General features: G+C 44.0%; 1 protein-coding gene across 2 annotated transcripts in view; it reads left to right on the forward strand.

Moving 5' to 3' along the window:
* FRMD3 (FERM domain containing 3) overlaps positions 1-25,378 on the forward strand; it is a 320,699-nt gene that overhangs the window by 63,540 nt on the left and 231,781 nt on the right. The window lies entirely within an intron of this gene.

A 25,378-nucleotide genomic window follows, 5' to 3' on the forward strand; every position in this document is an offset into this window, starting at 1 on the left:
AAGGTCAGGTATTGAACCTGCATCCTAATGGATACTGGTCAGGTTCGTTTCTGCTGAGCCATAACAGGAACTCCTGTTCATCAGTTATTTTAAAGTCTATGTCTAATAACCCCAATATCTGGATCACTTGTGAGACTGTTGTCTGTTTTTATTTTCTTTTTGGTTCTTTCTGTTGCTATGTCTGGTAGTTTTTCATTGAATATTGAGCATTATAAATGAAAAACTGTGGAGGCTTTTGATATATTCTTTTATGGAGGATTTTTTTCTTTAGCTTCTGGCAGGCAGGCAGAGTTTTAGAATAGGAGTAGATTATTTTAATTCAATCTTGGAAGGTGTAACTTTTCCGGGGTCCCAGCTGAAAATTCAGGGTGCATACCAGGGCTTCTCTACTTTGATGGCGTGTGAACTCCAGTTATATCTCCTTATTAGTGGTGAGAGCTCTGCTTAGTTTACCATCCTTCTAGCAGATGTTTTTTGTCTAGCTTCTTTATTCTCTGCCTGTGAAATTTATGGATCAGCAAATGCCCAAGTGATGGTGGTGGGGAGACAGTTTGGGGGCAACTTCTAGCTTCCTTACACTGGGAACTTGGCCGTTCAGGTTCTGGTTGTCTTGATAACTCTTAGATGCCTTTAAAGAGATTTTTTAAAAAATTTATCCAGGTTTTCTATTTGCTTGTCTATCATTGCAGGAAGGTTGGATCTTTTTTATTTTTTATTTTTTAAGCTTTGAAATTCAAGTAAGTAAGCCTTTTTTTTTTTTTCTTTTTTATGGCCACATTTGCAGCATATGGAAGTTCCCAGGCTAGGAGTTGAATTGAAGCTGTAGCAGCCGGCCTATGCCAGACCCACAGCAATGCCAGGTCCGAGCCGCATCTGCAACCTAAGCCACAGCCTGTGGCAATGCCAGATCCTTAACCCACTGTGCAAGGCCAGGGAATCCTCATGGAGGCTATGTTGGGTTCTTAACCTGCTGAGCCACGGTGAGAGCTCCTGGGTGGTTTTTTGATTCATCAGATTGCCCCCCAAACAGGTGCCATTCCAATGTGGAAATGAGAGGTCTTTGCTGGAGCTGCAGTCTCGTCTGCTACATGTTCTTCCCACAGGAACCTTTAGCTTTTCTCTTATCACAAATTTGCTTTGCATTCTGAGGAGGTAACTTGAAAATGAGTGGATTGAATATTATGTACTTTATCTGACGCAGAATGGTAGCTTCCTTTAGCAAGGAACAGGCTTAAATAAATGATAGAGACAAGGGTAACTCAGGAGACTCAGATTTCTAGTTTGGTCTCCTAGGCAGTAACGCAGAGCAGTAATTCTTCCACAGAGAAGGGAAAACCGTGGTGATTTCTAATAGTCTCGCCAGGCTGATATATATATATATATTTTTTTTAACTGTATTTTGTCCTTTTGAAGACTTGAAATTTTGAAGGGCACTCTAACAAGTGTTGAAGTCTTTTTAATGCAATTTTTCTGTGTTTGGGTCTGTATTGATAACGTGTGTGCATATATACACATAGGCAGTACACGTCCTTGTTTTTGAATGCCCTGCACTTAACTAACAATAATAAAAACAGGAGGAGGGGGAAAGGAAAGAAACAGCCAGTCCATAAGCTCAAGTGGGAAAATTCACCCTCTGAGGGAAAACGTTCATGTGGAAGAGCTGATGCTCCTCCCTCAAAACTAACACAAGGAGGGAAGCTTGGCCTCCTTCAGGCTCCAGCTTCACTGCTGGCAGAGAAGGAAACAGAAAAATAAAGAAACAGAGGCAGGAAAACCTATACAAGGTGTGACAGCAAGGTGATGAAATCTTACTGCCATAAACATCTGCCAACCTCTTGATTTAAATTTCCTTCCTTTTCCTAGAGGTTGGGATTGAGGAGGGCTAATGATTTTGTATTTTGTGTTCACTTCACTTTCAATAGAAAAAATATATATACAAATAGATGTAAGGGGAACCCTCCTATACTATTGGTGGGAACGTAAATTTATACAACCACTATGGAAAACAGTATGGAGGTACCTCAAAAAACTAAATATAGAACTACCACATGACCCAGCAATCCCACTCTTGGGCATCTATCAAGACAAAATTTTCCTTGAAAAAGACACATGAACCCGTATGTTCATTGTAGCACTATTCACAATAGCTAAGACAAGGAAACAACCTAAATGTCCATTGGCAGATGATTGGATTAGGAAGATGTGGTATATATACACAATGGAATACTACTCAGTCATAAAAAAGAACAAAATAACACCATTTGCATAACATGGGTGGAACTAGAGACTCCCATACTAAGTGAAGTATGTCAGAAACAGAAAGACAAATACCATATGATATCACTTATATCTGGAAACTAATATATGGCATAAATTAACTTTTCACAGAAAAGAAACTCATGCACTTGGAGAACAAACTTGTGATTGACAAGGGAGGGAGTGGGATGGACTGGGAATTTGGAGTTAATAGATGCAAACTATTGCCTTTGGAATGGATAAGCAATGAGATCCTGCTGTATAGCACTGGGAACTGTATCTAGTCACTTAAGATGGAGCATGATGGAGGACAATGTGAGAAAAAGAATGTATACATGCTAAGTGTGACTGGGTCACCTAGCTGTGCAGTAGAAAACTGACAGAACACTGTAAGCCAACTATAATGGAAAAACTAAAAATCATTTTTAAAAAAATGTATAAATGGAGAGTATAAGCCCTGCAGTGGCAATCTGATGGGAGAGAGGACTGGACTGGAGTCATGTGGAAGATTCTGTGGACTTGGGAACTGGAAGTTCTTGTGGATTTAGAGTTGACAAAGCACGAGGGGACCATCTCTGTCAGAGAGACTGAGTGCAGAAAGGCTTGGGGTCCGGAAGAAGCAAGGCGGGCTCAGGGCTCCCAAGAAGGCCATGTAAGAATGTGGAGAAGACATGAGAGGAGAGGCTGAAGTCCCATGATGCAGAGCCTCAGAGGCCCATTGCTGGGTTGGATTTGGACATCCCACAAGCAAAGGGGGAACCTCAAAAGTCTCTGAATGGGGGTATGTAATAAGGCTTCTTTTAGGAAGGTTGAGCTAACAGTATTCAGGGTGAGCTGGGAGGGGCGATGTCATAGGTGTGGAGGGAAGAAAGTTTTGCTATGATCCCAGTGAGTGTGGTCAAGAGTAGGTGACATGGAAAGAGAAATGAAGAGGCAGATTGGAGAGTGTTTTTGAAAGAACACTGGTGAAGGATTGGCTTTGAGTAGAGGTCACTGGCACTTTATGCAAATATAAATTATGGGCCTTTGAAGTAGTACATCAAAAAAAAATATTACCCAAGATGATTTTATGGAAATTTTTTTTTTTTTTTTGTAGAGCCATACCTGCAGCATGTGGAAGTGCCCAGACCAGGGGTCCAATTGGGAGCCATGTCTGCAACCTACACCATAGCTCATGGCAATGCTGGATCCTTAACCCATTGAATGAGGCTAGGGGTAATACCTGCATCCTCATGGATACTAGTTGGGTTTGTAACCTGCTGAGCCACAGTGGGAACTCCTAGAAAATTTTTTGAAGTAACCCTAAATCCTTCTCTTTGGCCTGTGCAGTGACCTCTCATGGTCTAGGCTTCCCCACTTTACAAAATTGATCTGTTCACACAAAAAGCATTTTTTTCCGTTAAGGAGAATCTGACTTTTCTGTTAACTTGAAATACAATTTAGAGATATGTTCTTGTAAAAAAAAAATGCACCCCTAATGGGGCTTGTGCTGGACCCCTAACGAGGAGGAGCTGGGATGTGCTTGGCCTCCTTGAGGATTGATGCTGGTGGCCTCACATGGGCTGGCATGGCATTCCCCTGGCCAGTGTTCTCCTTTTGCAGTAGCATTATCCTCATTCCTGACTCCAGAATGTCGTGACAGTGCCTGGGTAAATGCCAATCAGGAAATGTCATATGCCACGGGATGGATGGGTGAGCCATGCGTGCACTGCAGTTATGATGTGATTTGTCCTGGTTGAGCATGTCCTGAACTGTGGGCCACGGGACACTATCCATTTGTCAGAAAAGGAATTCCCTGCAGAATGAGGTTAGAAAAATGCTGCATATTTCACGCCCCACCTAGAGTCGTCTCTGAAGAGCACAGTGCATGTTGTTGTATTCATAGCTCTGAGAAGTTGGGCAAGCTGAGAAACTGGGAGAGCATTGGGTTTTTTGGTTTTTTGGTTTTCTTTTTACAGCCACACCTGCAGCATATGGAAGTTCCCAGGCTAGGGGTCAAACTGGAGCTGCAACTGCAGGTGTACACCACAGCCACAGCAACACGGGATCCAAGCTGCTGTTTACAGCAACACCTGATCTTTAACCCACAGAGCAAGGCTAGGGATCAAACCCACATCCCCATGGAAACCATGTCAGGTTCTTAGCCTGCTGAGCCACAATGGGAAACTCCTGGGTGAGCATTGCTGAACCCAGTGTCTCCTAGACTTATTTGCCCACAGAACGCTAACTGTGCATTACACTTATTAACACCTGAGTGTCGAAGTCCAGGCAGCCTCCCTGAGAGCAGCATAGTCTTTCAGTGAATGAGCCAATGACTGTGTATAGGCCCCTGCTCTCTGCTGCCACAATGCAAGGAGAGTTACATGTACTCTCACTTTTAAACCTCAGAGCAATCCTCCTAGGTGGATCGAAGGAAATGGAAGCTCAAATGAGTTGGGACCCCTGTCTAAAGTGATACGGTTAGGAAGTGATGAGGCCAGACCCTGAGTCTAGATCAACCCAAGTCTGGAGGGGCCACCCCCTCTTGCTAGCTCTCTGCTGAATGTGGGGTTCTCTCAGTAAGAGCACCTGTTTCATTATAGATATAAATACAAAATACCTTTGTTGGTAAATAGACCTCCTAGGTATTTTCAGAGGTGATCTCTTTCTTTGTTCTTTTTGGCCATGCCCATGATATGCAGAAGTTCCAGGGCCCGGCATCTGATCAGATCTGAGCCATAGAAGTGACCCAAGCCACAAAAGTGACAATGCCAGATACCTCCCCAATCACTGGGTCACCCGGAAACTCTGAAGTGATCTGTTTCATTGTGGTCAGAAAAGAAATTGTGAATCAGGTGAATGAATCTGCTGTGGTGCCTTTTCAGCCTTATCCCGTGGGAAAGGACCCAAGTCTGAGGGCCCAGAGACATTGCCCTTCCTTTGCACCAAGAGATGTGGACTCTGTAAGACGTGTGCATTCAGCCCCTAGCATCCTGCCCTCCTCCTCCAGGAGCTGGTGCCCCACCCATCCTCACTGATCTCCCACCACATCCTCCTGCCCTGCCCTGTGAGTGACAGTTCAGAACAGTGAGAGGGACACAGCTCCTGAGCATCACAGCGTAAGGCTGCATTGACAGGAGAGAATAGAACAGGGACGGTAAGATCTTTACCAATTTTCCCAGTTGCTTGAGCGAGGGGTTGCAGAATTCTCTGGTGCTCCTAGGAAGTTCTGGTTTGCTCAGAATGTTTCACTTTCTTTTTCCTGCTTTTCTTTTCGGTACTGATTCTTGGTTGGCCAGGAGGGCAGGCGGCCAGAGGAGCTCCCTGTGCTTTTCTGCATATACCTCATGGAGCAAGTGTTTGTTTGTTCCTCTTACTTTTCGAGAAGCAGAAGGCTGTCACCCTGTTCCCCTAAAATTGGAATTTTATAGGGTAGAGTTAGGGGTGAGCAGTTTTCCTCTAGTTTGTTTGTTTGTTTTTTTTGCTTTTTTAGGGCCGCACTCACAGCATATGGAAGTTCTCAGGCTAGGGGTTGAATTGGAGCTTTAGCTGCTGGCCAATACCACAACCACAGCAATGCCAGATCTGAGCCAAGTCTGTGACCTACACCACAGCTCACGGCCACGAAGGATCCTCACCCCATTGAGCAGGGCCAGCCAGGATCAAACCTACATCCTCATGGATACTAGTTAGATTAGTTACTGCTGAGCCACAATGGGAACACCATCCTCTAGTATTTAAGCAGGGCCATTAAATTGCTGTTTAAGCTGTTTGCTTCTATGTTCTGTTAGTAATAATTAGTTAATGTTAAAGACTTAGCAACTAAACAGATGAAAGGAAATGTTCCAGCTTGTTTAAAACTCTTATCTTTCTGTCAGTTTTATTGAAAGCGAGGGAAAAGGAGCTTCACCCTAAGCTGACATTCACAGGTTATCTCCTAGTCTTCTTTGGGTCATCCAGCCCTCAAATATTCATTTATTACTCATCAGCAACATGCAGGGCGCTATCAAGATCTTGGACACCAAAAATCATCACATCATGGAATTCCCGGTCGTGGCTTAGCGGTTAGTGAACCTGACTAGCATCCATGAGGATGTGGGTTCCATCCCTGGTCTTACTCAGTGGGTTGAGGATCCAGCGTTGCCATGAGCTGTGGTGTAGGTTGCAGATGTGGCTTGGATCCTGTGTTGCTGCGGCTCTGGCGTAGGCCGGTGGCTACAGCTCCGATTCGACCCCTAGCCTGGGAACCTCCATATGCCGTGGGTGCGGCCCTAAAAAGGAAAAAAAAAAATCACGTCAAATCCTACCAGATCAATCTGTGCGTTCTCTTCATGAACCTGGACCCTCCTGGGACATCAAAAGTTAGCACCTTTCTCAGGCTGAGGCCTATGCTGCTGTGCTGCAGACTTAGAGAGCTGGGTTGTCACAGGCAAAGGAATTTCAGGGAGCTCCTGTTGTGGCTCAGTGGGTTAAGGATCTGGCATTGCCGTGAGACGTGGTGTAAGTTGCAGATGTGGCTCAGATCTGGCGTTGTTGTGGCTGTGGGGTAGGCTGGCAGCTACGACTCTGATTCTGCCCCTACCCTGGGAACCTCCATGTGCTGCAGATGCAGACCTAAAAAGAAAAAAAAAAAAAAAAGGGATTTCAGGCTGAGAACCCATTTCTTCAAAGGAATGATTGTGGGCCCCCTGCTCGATGCGGTCACCATGCAAGGTGATTCACATATATTCTCACACCGAACTTCCAAAACAACCCTCTGTAGCTGATGAGGACCCCGAGGCGCCGAAGTGTTAGGGAACTTGTCTAAAGTTATATGAGGTGATGTGGCGGGGTCTGAATGGGAGCCCAGTGTACAAGCACTGTGCTCTTGTATTTTGAAGTAAAAAGCTTTTCCTTTGGCCTCCCAGGCCTCCCCTTGGTCTCAAAAGGCTGACCCAAGAGTTCATGATTAGAAAATATTGTTACAGCTAAAAACTCATTCAAACAGTTTCCATGATGTTCTTCCCTGCCTTGGCCCACACACTTACCCTAAGTGGCTTTTGACAAAGGATTTCTTCCTCGCTAAATTGCTTTCTTTTACTAAGATTACTTTCCAGTTAGAGTTCTATTGGGTGCCTAGTGTTTTCTTGTCCTCTGAAACCCTCCCTAACACCCCCTTTCCTTCTGCAAGCTATCTTCACTGCAGAGAGAAGGTCAAGGTACAGTCACCCCAAAGACCACCAGAAACCATCACTGGACCACCTGACTCTGGCCTTGATGATTGTGAAATGATCAGTGGAGGGAGAAGATTGCAGGCACCTGAATGCTTATCAACAACCTTTTTTTTTTTTTTTTTTTCCGGAGCTAAACCTATAAAACCCCTTCCTATCCCCCTCTCAAGGGAGGACACAGTTTTGAGGCATTATCCTGCCATGGCCTCCTTTGCCTGGCAAAACAATAAAGCTGTTCTTTCTGCTCCACCCAAAACTCTGTCTCCAAGACTTACTTGGTGCCTGTGTACAGAGGCGAAGTTTCAGCTGTGAGATCAACCTTCAGTCCACTGTGGGATCCGATTGTTCCTTTTTTGATGTAATGTGCAGTGGGATGGGATCCAGAACCTTCCTGAGGCTTTTCTGGATGTGCTTGGGTGGAGGAAGAATTTCTTTTTTTAAATTTTTTTATTTTTAAATTTTTTTTATGTAACATTTTTTGAATTTTTAAAATTATACTTGATTTACAATGCCCTGTCCATTTCTGCTGTACAGCAAAATGACCAAGCTATGTATATATTCTTCTTTGTTGATTTTTTTTCTCATGTTATTTTTCTCATGTTATTGTCCATTTCGTTCTATCAAAGTGATTGGGTTTAGTTCCCTGGGCTCTACAGCAGGACCTTATTGCTTATCCATTCTAAATGTAATAGTTTGCATCTATTAACCTCAAACTCCCAGTCCATCCTACTCTCTCCCTCTAGCCCTTGGCAACCACAAGTCTGTTCTCCATGTCTGTAAGACTGTTCCTCTTTTCATCTATGCCATATTTTAGATTCCACATAAGTGATATCATGGCATTTGTCTTTCTTTTTCTGACTTACTTCACTTAGTATGAGACTCTCTAGTTGCATCCATGTTGCTGCAACTGTCATTATTTTGTCCTTTTTTAAGGCTGAGTAGTACTCCATTGTGTATATGTACCACATCTTCTTAATCCATCCATCTGCCCATGGACGTCTAGGTAGTTTCTATTGTGAATAGTGCTGTAATAGGGGTGCATGTATCTTTTTGAATGGAAGTTTTGTCTGGATATATACCCAGGAGTAGGATTGCTGGATCATATGGTGGTTCTATATTTAGTTTTCTGAGGAACCTCTATACTGTTTTCCATAGTGGTTGTACCAGTTTACATTCCCAGCAGCAGTGTAGGAAGGTCCTTTTCTCCATACCTTCTCCAGCATTTTTTTTGTTGACTTATTAATGATAGCCATTCTGACTGGTGTGAGGTGGTACCTAATTGTAGTTTTGATTTGCATTTCTCTGATAATTAGTGATATTGAGCATTTTTCATGTACCTATTGGCCATCCATATGTCATCTTTGGAGAAATGTCTGTTTAGGTCTTCTGCCCATTTTTCAGTTGGGTTGTTTGTTTGTTTTGTCATTGAGTTGTCTGAATTGTTTGTATATTTTACAGATTAAGCCCTCGTTAGTTGCGTTGTTTACAACTATTTTCTTCCATTCCATAGGTTTTTTTTTTTTTTTTATGGTTTCCTTTGCTGTAGCAAAGCTTGTAAGTTTGATTAGGTCCTATTGGTTTATTTGGTGGAGGAAGACTTTCTATTGGAGCTTCAGGGAAGCTGGAGTCAGGGGCTGAGGGTAGTAAGATTCTTTCCTTCATGAAAAAAAAAATCTTTGAAACTTACTGCATCAGTTTTTTCCTGGAAAATTAGAAGTGGTTATAAGCTCAGAGGCCTTCTTGGCCAGAGTGAATGATTTCCACACTCTGAACCAGCTGCATTTTACAAAGTACAGATGCCCAGTGTTGTCCCTAGAGGTCCCTGTCCTGGGAATCTCTAGTTTTACGAAGCTCCCGGGGATTCTAAGTGTGCATTAGGATTTGAGAACTGGTGGACCCTCAGTGACTCATTCTGGCCCTTCTAACTCATTACTGCTCATCCTGGCTTCTTCCCCACCATCTTCTTAGTTTTCTGAGACATCCGTGGGTGAGGAGATGCTAGCCGAATGAGTTTTAATTATGTATGACCTCGGAGCCATTACCTGATAACCACTGGTTTCTAATTTCCATCTCAGCTTTGAATTCAGTCATCTCTCTCTCTCCCCCAATTTAACGTTCTTTCTTTCTTCTTTTTTAAAGGAAGGACGTTCTCATTCTTATTTAATGCTATGCTTTTAGTGAGGTGTTGTCTGTATTTTTATCTTTATCAGTGACTTTGAGACGGTGCAATTATTGAGTTTTAAATTTCTCCTCTGTGAGCGATAGCCTCATGAATAAGATAGGACTCCTTCCTCTTACCAGGCGCTTCTGCTTCCCTACTGCCCTTGTGCTCTTGAACTTGCCTTTGCGATTTTGGCCTGTGGCAATTCAAATTCCTGGTGGCAGGTGTGAAATCCTTAAACCCCTTGACTTGGAGCTGTACCATCTAGTGATTGTCCAAGGAGCATGCTGACTTTCTCAGCATTACCAGGGTGAAGTTTTTATTTTATTTTAATTAAAATAGAGTTGATTTATAGTGTCACTTTCTGCTGTATGGCATAGTGACCCAGTCATACATACATATATGTTTTTTTCTCATACTATCTTCCATCATGTTCTACCCCAAGAGATTGTCGCTAGTTCCCTGTGCTGTAGGGAGCTCATTGTTTACGAAGTTTTGATTGACTCTCTACTGGATTGATGTTAGCTGAGCTCCTTTAGACTGACCCGAGTAGCAGTTAACCCCGGGCAGTGAACTACTGTTTATCAGCTGTGGAGATGGGGTTCCATCCCTAGCTCGCTTTGGGCAAAGCGGAGTTTTAATTTTTGTCTGTGTCTCTCTCTGACTTAAGTGGCTTTTATGCGCTTGGTGATGGATTGTCTCCAGCTGGTGTTATTCCTTTTCCCGCTGACATCGGTCTCTTGCCACATTGCCGTCAAGCCTCCTGTGAATGCTTTCTGTGCGGTTGGACATTTGGAGAACATATTGGGGTGGCCTGCCTGAGGGGGCTTTGGCGGGGGGGGGGCGGCAGGGGAGGGCTGCCTCTTTGTTTCTGGGCTGACGTCTTCCATCAGGTTGGAGGGCGTGGCCATGCTTGGAGGTGCCAGCAGGGCTCAGGGTGGGGCTGCAAGTCAAAGCCACAGCTGTTATTCGGCAGTTTGGCTGCTGCCAAGGGCTCGGCCTTAAAGAGGCACCTCTTGTCATTTTCAGAAGCTCACTTCCCGGGCCTGTGTCATCTGGGTGCCTATTCCTCCCCTGACCCCAAAGCTGGGGCAAAGGTCAGGAGACTAGAGAGAGCAACTGCTGTGTTTATCCTTTCTGTGAACTGCCCAAAGGTTTCTGCAAACACGTTTGCTAATCTTGCTGTCGGGCAGGAGTGTAACAAGCCCTAAACGTTCTGAGGACTCAGGGAGGGTAGGGGTTTGTGGAGTTCCCATGGTGCTGTGAACTGGGTCCAGCAGGACTTGACTGATCTGGGCCCCAAGTCTAAATCGTTTCTCATGGTTACAAAAAAGAAGAAACAAATTTTCTCAGACCTGACGCTTGGGTCACCTCTCTTCATCTCACTGTACTTCTCTGAGGAGGTATGTACTTTCTGAATCATTTGGGTCTGCACCCAGCTATCTGAAATTCCTGGTTGGGTTACTTCTCTCCGGGAAGCCCGGATCCACTGAATGTAATTTGGGAATTCAGCTTCAAGGAGTTGTTATGGAATTTGGTGGATGATATTCCCAGAAAGATATAGCAATAGACATGGCTCACGTCTATATTCTCAAGGAAAAAGTGTTTATAAAGGGGCCGTCTTGGGTCTCTCTTTCAACTTTTTCTAGAAATGGTTTCAAGTGATGAAAAAATGTATATTTCAGTTTCTTATGGAAACGCACACAAAATACATTTCATCAAATGGCCTTCGCTCTACACAGTCATTTTAACATGATGTCTAACAAGATGTATTACTGACAATGAGCTCAGAAGTAGATGCTTTTTTGGCCCATGTCATTGTTCTCAAATTAAAAAGGATTTTTTGGAGTTCATGCTATGGCTCAGCAGTATGAATCTGATTAGTATCCATGAGGACAAGGGTTTGATCCCTGGTATCGCTCAGTGGGTTAAGGATATGTGTTGCCCTGACCTGAGATGTAGGTCACAGACGTGGCTCGGATCCCGCATCCCTGTGGCTGTGGCTTCAGCCAGCAGCTGTAGCTCCAATTCAACCCCTAGCCTAGGGGCCTCCATGTGCCATGGGTGTAGCCCTAAAAAAAAAATAAAACAAAAGAAAAAGTTGCCTGTCTGAAGGATTACCTCCAAAATAACAGGAGTCTTGGAGTTCCCATTGTGGCATAGCAGAAACGAATCTGACTAGTATCCATGAGGATGTGAATCCGACCCCTGGCCTTGTTCAGTGGATTGGGGATTGGTATTGCCCTGAGCTGTGGTGTAGATCACATCATCCAGATGTGAATAAATACAAAGGATTTTTTTTCCCAGATAGCAGCTGGAACTGAGATCCTAGCATGACCCAGACTCATCTAATGTTGTCTGATAGAGAAACAGTACAGCTTGCATCTTAACATCCAACTGGTCTTTGAATGGTTAAAAGCATCTCATGTAGGATTTTGGTGGCCTTGAGATCTCAGAGAGCAAACAATGCAGTATTCAAACCGAAGCAAGCTTTGGGTGGAACCCTAGACCTCTCTGGAGGCGAAGCCTAGATGGCGGTGCTCTGCAGAGTGCTGGCCAGTCATGGCAGAACCACTCCAGCCTGTCTTGGTGGGGAAAAAAGGAGGCTTGCTCGCACAGCTTTCAAAAGTAAGAGTAGAGCTCTGATTTGACCCCTAGCCTGGGAACTTCCATATGCCGTGGGTGTGGCCCTAAAAAGAAACAAAACAAAACAAAACAATTCAGCTGTAATCAGTCCCTGTATACTTTTATCTAACACGATGCATGCCATGGACTGCTAGGCGTGCAGTGTCCTGCCTTATTTCTACTGAAACAAATTAGAAAGGGTGTGAAATTTAGGAGGGTCTCTTTTTGGTGAGCTTGTGACAGGTACCTTGGGGAACCTTTTTGTTCTGCTTAATGGTCTTTTGAGAAATCAAGTCAGAGCTCTCTGTTTTATTATTATTTTTCACTCGGAGCAAAATTTCTCCAAATCCCTGTCATAATAATAGTTCTGAGGGATTTCCTGACCAAGTGCAGATAACAGAGACCCAACCCCTGGGCTTCCTGTTGAAGTCAAGACTGTAATAGAATTCTTTAAAATGGGCCAGGAAACATCTTTTGGTTTGGGTGACACTTGTCATTTTCATCACAATTTGTTGTTGTTTTCGTTGTTGTTTTTTTAGGGTCATACCTGTGGCATATGGAAGTTCCCAGACTAAGGGTCAAATTGGAGCTGTAGCTGCCAGCCTACACCACAGCCACAGCAATGCAGGATCTGAGCCACATCTGCAACCTACACAACAGCTCACGGCAACGCTGGATCCTTAACCCACTGAGCAAGGCCATGGATTGAACCTCCATCCTCATGGATACTAGTTGGGTTTGTTACCGCTAAGTCACAACAGGAACTCCCCACAATTTGTGAAAGACGTCTTTCTATCACTAATGCTTTATTTTCAGATATCTTCATGGCAGATAGTTTGGTGTTTTCCTAAGGGGTCAACAAATTGAAATTCTTTTTCTTGTTTAAGAATCTGTTGAAGGGAATTCCCTCCCTGGTGGTCTAGTGGTTAGGATTTGGTACTTTCACTGCTGTGGCCCTGGGTTCAATCCTTGCTCTGGGAACTGAGAGCCTACATCAATCCGCAGCTCATTGTACACCCCACCCCCCGCCAGAGTATTCATTAAAAAAAGAACCTGTTGGATATTAAGATGCAAGTCTTACGATTTTTCTAGCAGACCTAGGTCTCTAGTAAGCCTAGGTAGGTATGGTTGTTGATTGGCTGGGAAGGGGTAAAGGTAGGTGGGACCTTGCCTGTCAGCAATGGGAATATGATTTTTCCACCCTTCTTGTTTATTTCAGTAGCATCAGCATCTTTGGGGGTGGTCCAGAGTCTTCCTTTTTTTTTTTTTTGTCTTTTTGTCTTTTTGTTTTTTTAGGGCTGCACCAGCAGCATATGGAGGTTCCCAGGCTAGGGGTCAAATCAGAGCTATAGTTGCTGGCCTACCCTAAGCCACAGCAATGCGGGATCCGAGCCACTTCTGTGACCTACACCACAGCTCACAGCAACACCAGATCCTTAACCCACTGAGCGAGGCCAGAGATTGAACCTACGTCCTCATGGATGCTAGTTGGGTTCGTTAACCACTGAGCCATGATGGGAACTCCCAGATTCTTCCAGTTTAAACATTCTCACAAACACCCACCACTTCTGTCTTATTTACTGAACAACTGGGTGTTTTGTAGCAAATCTCCCATGTATGCTGTATACATGCAAACCTGTGGATGTAGCAAGGGTTAGAGTGATTCTAAATTGCTCATAGGGAATCCCAGTTGAAGTTCAGCACAACAGAGGTCTGTTTGGAAATGATACACCTCTAGACACTGTTTCAAGCTCTCCGTGTTTGCTTGTACCAGCTGGCGCCGTTTCCTTTGCAGTCCTTCTAAGACGGGGTTACCCAGCAAGGCTGGCTGTCAGAGCGGCCTGGTGGGCTGCAACATCTGTTCAGGTAAATGCTCAGCCCACAGTGTGTAAACCTGCTATTTTCCCTGATGAGCATACGGAGATTCCTTTCTCAGAAACATGTAGCAAACAAATGTGCAGCAGAGGCCCAGGACGTTGGGCCCAGCAGGATCTCCAAAGTCAGCTTCTGAGCCTCTCTGCAGGGGGCAAGAATTTTAAACAAGAGTTTGCCACCTTGTTATGGGCCAGATTGCATTCTAAAATTTATGTGTGAATCCTAGTCCCTCAGAATGTGACTGTTTTTGGAGAGAGGAGCTTTAAAGAGGTGAATAAGGTCAAATGAGGTCCTGTGGTGGGAATGGATCTAATATGACTGGTGTCCTTATGAGAAATGGAGATTCAGATACAGACACATACAGGAGTCCCCGTTGTGGCTCAGCACGTCATGAACCCAACTAGTATCCATGAGGATGCTGATTCGATCCCTGGCATGGTCTAGTGGGTTAGGTTCTGGTGTTAACCACAAGCTGTGGTGAGGTCGAAGATGCAACTGCAGCTCCAATTTGACCCCTAGCCTGGGATCCTCCATATGCTGTGGGTATAACTGTTTAAAAAAAAAAAGGGGAAGAAAAGGACACAGACACATATAGAGGTAAGGCCTTATGAAGACATGGGGAGGGGGTGGCCAACTATAAGCCAACCAACCCTGGTGACACCTTGATCTCTGACTTGCAGCCTCCAGAACTGGGGAACGGTATATGTCTGCTATGCAAGCCACCTAGTCTGTGGCAGTTTGTCATGGAAGCCCCTGTAGTCTTTGTTGCCAGAAGAGCATAATGCCTTTTAAATATTTAACTCAAAGGAAAATACAAATTCTTTAGTAAATAAAATGCAGAAAAATAAAAAATCAAACCCATCTCTACTGGTAGTGATAAGTTCATAGATAGGACTTCTGCTTCCCTCAGGGATCCCTCAGTGATGACAGAAAGGACCACTAATGGTCAGACTAACAAGGTCTTGACTGTCCACTTGCCCCCCAACTTGTTTTCTTTTCAGGGCCACCCCTGCAGCACATGGAGATTGCCAGGATAGGGGTGGAATCAGAGCCGCAGCTGCTGGCCTACACCACAGCCACAGCAACTCGGGATTCAAGCCATATCTGTGACCTACACCACAGCTTGCTGCAACATTCGATCCTTAACCTACTGAGTGAGGCCAGGGATCGAACCTGTGTCCTCATGCACGGTCTGTCAGGTTCTTAACCTGCTGAGCCACGATGGGAACCTCTCCCCTTCTGTTTTATCCCCTTTTGTTTGCCCCTAGGACTGAATGCTCGTAGGCCTCACATTACAGGATATTGAAAAGCTTGGTTACTGCCTGAGTCACAGCAGTTGGTGGCTGAACCTGAGATGAGGGACGTCCAAGTGGTAACTGTTTCTTAAAAAAGTCCCAGAATCGTCTAAACAGATGGGCCCTTTTAGACATTTCATGGCTTATCTCAAGAACCTGATTGAGACTTTTGTCATTGGTTAGTTTCAAGCTAATGATTAAGAGTTTTTCGAATTAAAAAATACCTTTCTAGGGAGTTCCCATCGTGGCTCCACAGAAAAGACTCCGACTAGGAACCATGAGGTGGCAGGTTGTCCCTGGCCTCGCTCAGTGGGCTAAGGATCCGGCATTGCTGTGAGCTGTGGTGTAGGTTGCAGACCTGGCTCTGATCTAGCATTACTTAGCTGTGGCGTAGGCCAATAGCTGTAGTTCTGATCCGTCCCCTAGCCTGGAAACTTCCATATGCAGCCCTAAAAAGGCAAAAAAAAAAAAAAAAGAGAGAGAGTGCAAGCTGTTCATCATTAAATCATCTCTTTGACACAGATCAGTCCCATGAGTTTTGGCTGGGCCTCAGTGTGCCTGGAAGCTTGAGCCTGCTTTCTGAGAGCCTTTTCTCCAGGAAATGCTGACCGTGAAGATCCCTGACCTCTTAAGGGAATGAATGGATTTGATCTCAGATTGGAGAGGCATGATAATGACTTGTGACCCTTTACCATCTAATGTGACAGAGCAAGAGCCAGAACCCAGCTGGCCTGACTTGGGAGCCATGGCTGGTTGTGAACCAGCAACGCAGGACTAAGGATTGGGGCTTAGATCTGGAGGCAACTGCCTGGTCCTTTGAGAAGCCAGAAAATAAAGGCTGGATAACACTAGTCTCTGATCAGGACAGCTGTTCCTAGCCAGCCCTTATGAAGAAGCTATTGAGGGGTTCCCGTCCTGGTGCAGTGGAAACGAATCTGACTAGGAACCATGAGGTTGCGGACTTGATCCTTGGCCTCACTCAGTGGGTTAAGGATCTGGCGTTGCTGTGAGCTGTGGTGTAGGTCGCAGATGCAGCTCCAATCTGGCATTGCTGTGGCTGTGGTATAGGCCAGCAGCTGTAGCTCTGATTAGACCCCTAGCCTGGGAACCTCCATATGCCTCAGGTGCGGCCATATAAAAACAAAAGACGAAAGACAAAAAAAAAAAAAAGAAGAAGAAGAAGCTATTGTATAATCCATGGGGATTGCTTTGGGCACTAACAATGGGAATGGCCCAATCTGGAGTTCAAAGTTTGCTGGCTACTCCTGGCAAGTGTCATGATGGCCATGATTGCCAGTGAGTAATGATAAGTCACGCAGCGGTGTGTGCTACTGGAGTTGGACACTTGGATAGATGTGCTGAGGATCAGAGATGCTGCTAGGAATCCTGAGCCCAGGAGAGATGCGGGGGGTGGCGGGGGGGATTTGGGGGAGGAGACTAAATTAGTTCTCATGGGACCTGATGGCGAGGTAGAGCTGTTTTCACTCTGATGATGTGTCCTCCCCTTGCCCTGTCTGGCAGAGAGCAAAAATCCAGATGGACACCTCTGCCTAATTTCTCTGTGAGGGGGGTGGCAGGTAGGCATCCCATCAAATGTGAAGTGTCTTATAAATAACATCGCACTTGTTCTGAATGAGTCTTCCCTGTGGTGGAGGTGGGTGAGGGCAGAGCGTTTCCTTTTTTTTTGTCTTTTAGGGCCCTACCTGCCACTTATGGAGGTTCCCAGGCTAGGGCTCAAATAGGAGCTGTAGCTTCCAGCCTACGCCAAAGCCACAGCAATGCCAGACCCAAGCCACTTTTGCGACCTACATTGTAGCTCACTGCAACGCCAGATCCTTAACCCACTGAGCGAGGTCAGGGATCGAACTTGCAACCTCATGGTTCCTGGTTGGATTCATTTCCGCTGCACCAGAACTGGACTTCCTGCATTTTCTTTCTAGGCTGGAATGAGTTTTCTTGGCAAAAGCAGGGTGGCAAACAGGTTTTCACTCATTCATTCATTCATTCATTCAGGGAGAAACCACTCTGTTGTTTATTATTACCAATGGGAACTTGAATATTTCATTGTTTAAAGTTAACATCATCTTAAACAGAGTAAATATTCTGATTGACAAGCTTTTGCACAACAAAGGAAACCAAAAAGAAAACAAAAAGACAGCTTACAGGATAAATACTCTGAGCGTGATGCTTGCTGACTGGCTTCTGAGTCCCTATTCTGGTCTTGGTTGCTCTCATTTCCTTTGCTGTAAGAAAATCCTCTGAACAGAATGGTGTCATTTTTATACCCCTTTTGCACACTCTAACAGGTATGGAGTGTTTAGGGGACCCTGCCAGCCACCAGGCAAATGGGACCATGTGTTTGAACTACATGATACCAAAAGACACTTGCTTTTTTTTTTTTTTTTGGCTTTTTTTTTTGCTTTTTAGGGCTGTATCCAAGGCCTATGGAAGTTCCCAGGCTAGGGGTAGAAGTTCAGATCCATAGCTGCTGGCCTACACCACAGACACAGCAATACCAGATCCAAACCACATCTGTGACCTACACCACAGCTCGAGGCAATGCCAGATCCCCAACCCACTGAGCAAGGCCGGGGATCAAACCCATATCCTCATGGATAGTTAGATTCGTTTCTGCTGTGCTGTGGTAGGAACTCCAAGACTCTTGTTATTTTGGAGGTAATCCTTAAGACAGGCAACTTTTTTTTCCCCGTTTTTAGGGCTACACCTGAGGCATATGGAGGTTCCCAGGCTAGGGGTCCAATTGGAGCTACAGCTGCCAGCCTAAGCCAGAGCCACAGCAATGCGGGATCTGAGCCGTGTCTGTGACCTACACCTAAGGTCAGGGCATCATGTATCCTTAACCCACTGAGCAAGGCCAGGGATCGAACCTACGTCCTCATGGATACTAGTCATGTTTGTTAACTGCTGAACCGTGATGGGAACTCCTAAGACAGGCAACTTTATAGCATGAGTGCTCAAGTAGTTTTGTCCCTGTAGAGTTGTATATTAACAAAAGTGTGATCCCCTTTTCTAAAATGTAGGTGTGCCAGGATAGTTCATTGAGACATTAATCAGTAAACATGTGGTCTCTCTCTGTCACCTGCTCTCCTCTTGGATCTAACTGGGGAGGAAGCTGAAACTACTGCAAGATTACAGCTCTTCCTTTCTTTTGTGAAAGGTGACGCTCTAGAAAGAGATTATTTCCAAGTGTTCCTGATGGATAGAGGTGAGGGACTGAGTCTTTGAGATTAACAAGGAAGTGAGAGGAGGGAGATTCCTGAAGCCTGGGAAGTGGTTACCATGGAAACAATTTTCTGGGGAGGTGGAGTACCATCTCCATGGAGCAGATGGCAGCATGGTGATCCCACTGAGGATAGACCTGGGGATAGGGATGCCCAGCATTGACAGAGAAACAATGAAACCACTGGACCAGAGTTGCTGTCTGGGACACCTGAGCTCAGCTGCTGAGTAGTCATAGAGAAGTGTATGGTTCACCTCATCTAACTTGCTTATTTCACAAATGAAGACTGTGAAACTCAGCTCTATGTAAACTTTTGAAGTCCCTCAACCTCTCTAAATGTCTTATTCCTGATCCGAGAAATGGGGGGAACTGGCTAATAAAATGCCTAAGTGAGTTGTTTGAGAAACTGCTGAAAAAAAAATGGGAATTTGGCTAACAAAATCTATGATCTTGTTATTTAAAATGCCTTGAAATTCTCTGAGCAGACACCACAGGGCCTTTGCGTGTACTTCTTCCACTCCTTAGAACATCCACCCTTAAACCTTGTTCATCCTTTAGGACTTGGCTAACTGTCATTTTCTTTTAGAAGCTTTCTCCAAAACCTCTTGTCCCCTAAGACTGGGCTAGGTATCTCTCCTGGTGTCCTGGATTTACCTTATGTACTAGTTTCTTCTTGCTGCTATAATGAATTCCCACAAACTTAGTGGCTTGAAACAAATGTATTATTTTACAGTTTTGGCACTCAGAAGTCTGAATTCAGTCTCACTGGGCTAAAAATCAAGGTGTCAGCAGGGCTCTGTTTCTTCTGGAGGCTCTAGGAGATGGTCTGTTCCCTTGCTCTTTTCTTTTTTCTTTCTTTCTTTTTTTTTTTTTTGTCTTTTTGCCTTTTCTAGGGCCACTCCCTCAGCATATGGAGGTTCCCAGGCTAGGGGTCTAATCGCAGCTGTAGCCTCCAGCCTGCACCAGAGCCACAGCAACTCGGGATCCAAACCTCATCTTCGACCTACACCACAGCTCACGGCAACACCGGATCCTTAATCCACTGAGCAAGGCCAGGGATCGAACCCACAACATCATGGTTGCTAGTTGGATTCGTTAACCACTGCACCACGATGGGAACTCCTCCTTGCTCTTTTCAGTTTCAGATGTCTCCTACATTCCTTGTTTTGTGGATTCTTATATCATCCTCAAAGCCAACATCTTCAAATATTTCTCTGACTCTGAATATCTTTGCCTCCTTCCACATCTGTGGACCTTGTGATCATGTCCGGCCCAGCTGGTTGATCCAGGATAAGCTCCTTATTTCAAGGTCAGCTGTTAACAACCTTTCTTCTACCTGCAACCCTAATCCCCCTTTGTCCTGTAACCAACATATCTGTGAATTCTGGAGATAAGGACGAGAACTTCTCTGGGTGGGAGTTACTCTGCCTCCTACACCCTATCAGCCCTCTGGCCACGCTGCGTGATAATTGCCTCTCACTTCAGTGTCTCCTTCTCTAGACTCATAGAGCTCAGAGTCTGTGCTTGTTTCCTGCTGTTTTCCTAGCAATGTGTACAGATGTTTCAAACTGGAAACTTTGAAGTGATGGTGTCATCTGTGTAGTGTTAATCTATTTAAATTTGTTACCGACATTTAAGAATTAAGAAACATTGCATAACAGCTCTGAGTCCCCTTTGAAAAACATGCAACTTGGCAGCACTGGACAGGTGGCACAAGGGGATATCTTGGTGGCCTCTGTGGTCTTGGAGAAGCCCTGGGGCAGAAGTGGGGATGCAGGATGCTGGCAGCGTGAAATGAGTGGGAGCCTGCAGGGAACAGGGCTGAAATTAAGGGTGAGGCTGAGAGCAGGAGTCACAGCAAACCAGATGTGTTTGCTCAGATACCTGGAAGTGTTCCCAGCTGGAGGTCAGGTTCAGGGGATTCAGGATTAGGAGACAGGGAGTGAACAAGCAGACAGGCTGAACTCACTGATGGGCTGTCAAAGGCCAGGGTCAGTGGCTGGAGCTTTGAGGAGTGTGTGGGTTAATGGCCATGCAGACTCTTAAATGATGTATATATGGAGTCTGTCAATTCTCCATAAGACTCAGTATCAATTTTTCCTCTCCCAACCTCTTGGATTACACACAACCTTTTTTTTTTTTTTTTTTTTTTTAAATAAATTGCTACTTACTTGAGTAAGGTCAACTGCCAGGAGTTTAATTTTTCCCTCTGTTCACTCTGTTGGGTCAGGGCCAGCTAACGAACATTGAAATAACTTGACGGCAGGTGGCAGAAAAGTAGCCACCAAATATATAACCAGATGGCTATAATAATAAACATTTATTAAATGAAAGAATAATTAGTTCTTAAATGGAAGTCAGTTCTTGGCCATCTGACCACATTTCTTCTTGTGGTAGGTCTTTAGGTTTGTGTCTTGAGATTTTTTTTCCCCCTGCCAAATTCCTTGTTTCGTTTAGCATTTTTATTTTTTATTTATTTATTTTTTGCCTATGGAATTTCTCTATTTGATAAACTTGGCCATCATGACTGCATCTTTTTTCCACCTTTATGGAGATATAATGGACATATACAACTATGTTAAGTTTAAGGTGTACAGTGTGATGTTTCATACCTGTAAATGCTGTGAATTGTTGAGCACAAAAAGGTTAGTTCGTGCCTCTCTCACCTCACATAATTTCCCTTTTGTTGTTGTTTTAATTATGGAGAGAATATCCAAGCAGTACTTTCATAGTAACTTTCACGTATACAATATAGTTCCGTGGAACTGTAATCACCATGCTGTAATCAGATCCCCAGAACCTGTTCATCTTATAACTGAAAGTCTGGGCCCTTTCCCCACATCTCCTCTTTTCCCCCATCTCCCTATTCCACTTGATGTGTTTGATGTTTTTAGATTCCACACATAAGTGATATCATACAGAATTTATCTTTCGCTGTCGGACTTATTTCACTTAGTATAATGCCCTCAAGATCTTGACTGCATCATGAGTTTGGATATTTTCTGCTAAGTTTTCCATTTTGATAGATTTAAATTCATTAGATGTCACCTTGTTTCCTTTATCCCCTTGCTTTTCCTTTCCATGGCTAGCACCCCTCCTGAAAGTCCTCAGGACTCAGCATCCCATCACAAGTGGAATCTATCTGTTTGACTTGAGGGCAGGTGTGTGTTCAGATGTGATATATTATAGCCAGTACCATTGCAAGGGGCTTGAGCTGAATGAGTTCCATGTTCCACTGGTTTTAGTCCTCATTGAACTTGATTCCACATTTCATACTGTATTTGCTTATCTCCCTCAGTCATGGTATGTGATAGAACAGAAACCTCTGTCAGCTGACTCTTCAGGCAGGTCCTGGGGTTACAGTACCCTTATCTAATGCACATAGAAATCTCTGTTCTTTGGTTTTGGTGGTTACTGACCATCCCCAAACTGTAGCCAGGCATCTAGCAAATGCATATTAAAATGAAGGGGAGTGAAGCCCCCCATACTTATTTACATTCAGAAAAGCCACTCCTCATCCATTAACTAGTAGCCTCAGGAGTGCCTTTCAGCTGGGAGGGACAGCAAGGAAAAATCTACTTCAGTGCTTTCAGTTTAATAGATGAGGAGCTGGAAGCCACAGGGGTCAAGCAACTGAACCAGCAGCCAAACCCTGCTTGGTTCAGAACCAGGATCCAACTCCAGGTCTGTTGTTGATCTGAAGGATGGGACATTCATAGGGTCAGGGAGAGTGTATGTGACATTGGGAAGATCCACTTTCTTTTACTCTCAATTTGTCCTCCATCTATGTTTTTCACTAGTTAAGTGCAGGAAAGTTATATAGCTTCAAGCAGACTCTATCCAAGTACTAACCAGGCCTGACCCTGCTTAGCTTCTGAGATAAGATGAGATCGGGCGTGTTCAGGGTGATATGGCTGTAGACAAGCAGACTTTCATATATAGTGTTGATATTTCTGAGTAGCTGAACTTTAGGCAACTACTGGGTGGTTCTTTCTCCATGGGTCTGAATAAAGCTTGTACCTCTGTCAACATTATGAGTTAGTTTATTAGAAGAGATTGGGCAATATTGTAATTAGATATTTGTCTTTACTGCTCATGTGAACCTAGTATATCCCTTTATAGAGTAGTGCCATGCCTTGAATTTATAGCCTGTATTTCCTCTTAACAAACTCAGGGTCTTTCACTCACTAGGCTTCTTATATCCCTTAACTTGTATTGTATAAGTTGTCCTTATTCCTTTTGAAAAAGAATTTTTAAAGTATTTAAAACATTCATTTATTTCTGTTTCAGTGAGGTACCATTTATCATTTCGCTCAGTGAACAAAACACACCATACGTTTTATTGGCAAAGAGGTAGGGGAAAAAATGCTCTCATACCTTCATTCCTGTCCGGTAGGAGTTAGATTGTATAACCTCTATGGAGAGCACTTTTATAACACCATCAAAATATGATGTATATATATAATGTATATATTATACAATGTGTGTGTGTGTGTGTGTATATATATATATATATATATATAATACACTTACATCTATATGTAAGTATATAATGCCTACTCCTTGACTCAACAGTTTCACTTCTAGAAATGTGTTAAGGATATTCTTTATTTTTTTTTTTACTTTTTTTCATTTTTTAAAGTTTTGTTGACATATAATTGATTATGTTATGGATATTCTTTTCTATTTATTTATTTATTTATTTTTTAAACTTTTTTTTTGGCTTTTGGCTTTTGGCTTTTAAGGGCCGCATTCGCGGCGTATCGAGGTTCCCAGGCTAGGGGTCTAATCAGAGCTACAGCTGCTGGCCTACACTACAGCCACAGCAACGCCAGATCCAAGTTACGTCTGCAAACTGCACCACAGCTATGGCAACACCAGATCCTTAACCCACTGAGTGAGGCCAGGGATCGAACCCACAACCTCATGGTTCCTAGTCCGATTCGTTTCAGTTCCGGCATGACAGGAACTCCAGAATATTCTTGAACATTGTGAAATTCCACACATATGGGAGTATTCAGAGCAATACCGTTTGTTTCAAAGGATTTGAAACTACCTCTTAATCTCGAGGAGAGAGGCCAGATCAAACATGTGCATCTGTACAATGGATATGACAGTTAAAAATAATGAGGTAGGAGTTCCCATCATGGTGCAGTGGAAACGAATCCAGCTAGGAACCATGAGGTGGCAGGTTCTGTCCCTGGCCTCGCTCAGTGGGCTAAGGATCCGGCATTGCTGTGAGCTGTGGTGTAGGCTGCAGACACGGCTCGGATCCTGAGTTGCTCTGGCTGTGGCTGTGGCGTAGGCCGGCAAATGTAGCTCTGATTTGTCACCTAGCCTGGGAACCTCCATATGGTGCGAGTACAGCCCTAAAAAGCAAAATAATAATAATAACAATGAGGTAGTATATAGTAATATGGAATCATTTGTGGTGAACTGGAGACTAATGTAATGTTCTGTGTCAATTTTACCTCAATTAACAAGAAAAGAAAGAGGCAGCTTCATATACACTAAGATGAAAAGACCTCCAAGATAATCCACTAAATGGAAACAACAGGGTGCTACCATTGTATTAAAAAGAAAGAGGAGTTCCCTTCGTGGCTCAGTGGTTAACATTAGCATCCATGAGGACATGGGTTCTATCCCTGGCCTCGCTCAGTGGGTTAAGGATCTGGCATTGCCACGAGCTGTAGTGTAGGTCACAGATGCGGCTCGGATCCCGTATTGTCATGGCTGTGGTGTAGGCTGGCGTTTGTAGCTCCGATTTGACCCTAACCTGGGAACTTCCTAGGGCCACAGGTGCAGCCCTAAAAAGAAAAAAAATAGAGAGAGAGGAAGAACGTATACATGATTGGTTGTCTCTGTGTGTGGAATCTCTGGCTATATGCCTGAGAAATAATATTGGTTACCTAATGGGGAGGCTCACTGGGTAGCTGGGGGCAAAGGCAGCTTCCTTTTCACTGTAAACCCTTTTGTATATTTGGTACCATTCAAAAATTCTAATTTAAAGTATATTTTAGGAGGGGAAAAAAAAACCCCACATGTGCAAGTAATTTCCAGTCTGTCCATTCAAAGTTTTTGATCATAGAATGTACTGAATGCCTTTGATTATTCTTACTGTGAACTGTATGCTGTGTCTGTGAACCTACACAATCATATATAATATTTAAATTTATACTCACTTATGTATGACTTGGGTGGTGACTAAAAAGAAAAATTTATTTTTCTATCTGAAAATTTGGTAAATTTTTGAGGTTTCTAGTGTAGTCAGATAGTTACTTATCTCAAATTTATGTAATTTTTATTTTGCAATTTTCATTCTTTTTTTTTCCCACCATGCCTGCAGTGTACAGAAGTTTCCCAAGCCAGGGATCGAACCCAAGCCACAGCAGTGACAACACCGGGTCCTTAACTGCTGGGCCACCTGGGAACTCCTCAATTTTATGTACTTTTTTTTTTTTTGGTCTTTTTAGGACCACATCTGCAACATATGGAGGTTCCCAGGCTAAGTAAAATTGGAGCTGTAGCTGCCGGCCTACGTCACAGCCACAGCAGTGCCAGATCTGTGCGACCTACACCACAGCTCATGGCCATGCTGGATCCTTAACCCACTGAGCAAGGCCAGGGATCAAATCTGTGTCCTCATGGATACTAGTCAGATTCATTCCTGCTGAGCCAAGACGGGAACTCCCTATGTATATTTTCTAAAACATCTTAAAACACACTTGTGCATATG

The sequence above is a fragment of the Phacochoerus africanus genome, chromosome 12, assembly GCF_016906955.1.
Source record: "Phacochoerus africanus isolate WHEZ1 chromosome 12, ROS_Pafr_v1, whole genome shotgun sequence".
Classification (NCBI taxonomy): Eukaryota; Metazoa; Chordata; class Mammalia; order Artiodactyla; family Suidae; genus Phacochoerus; species Phacochoerus africanus.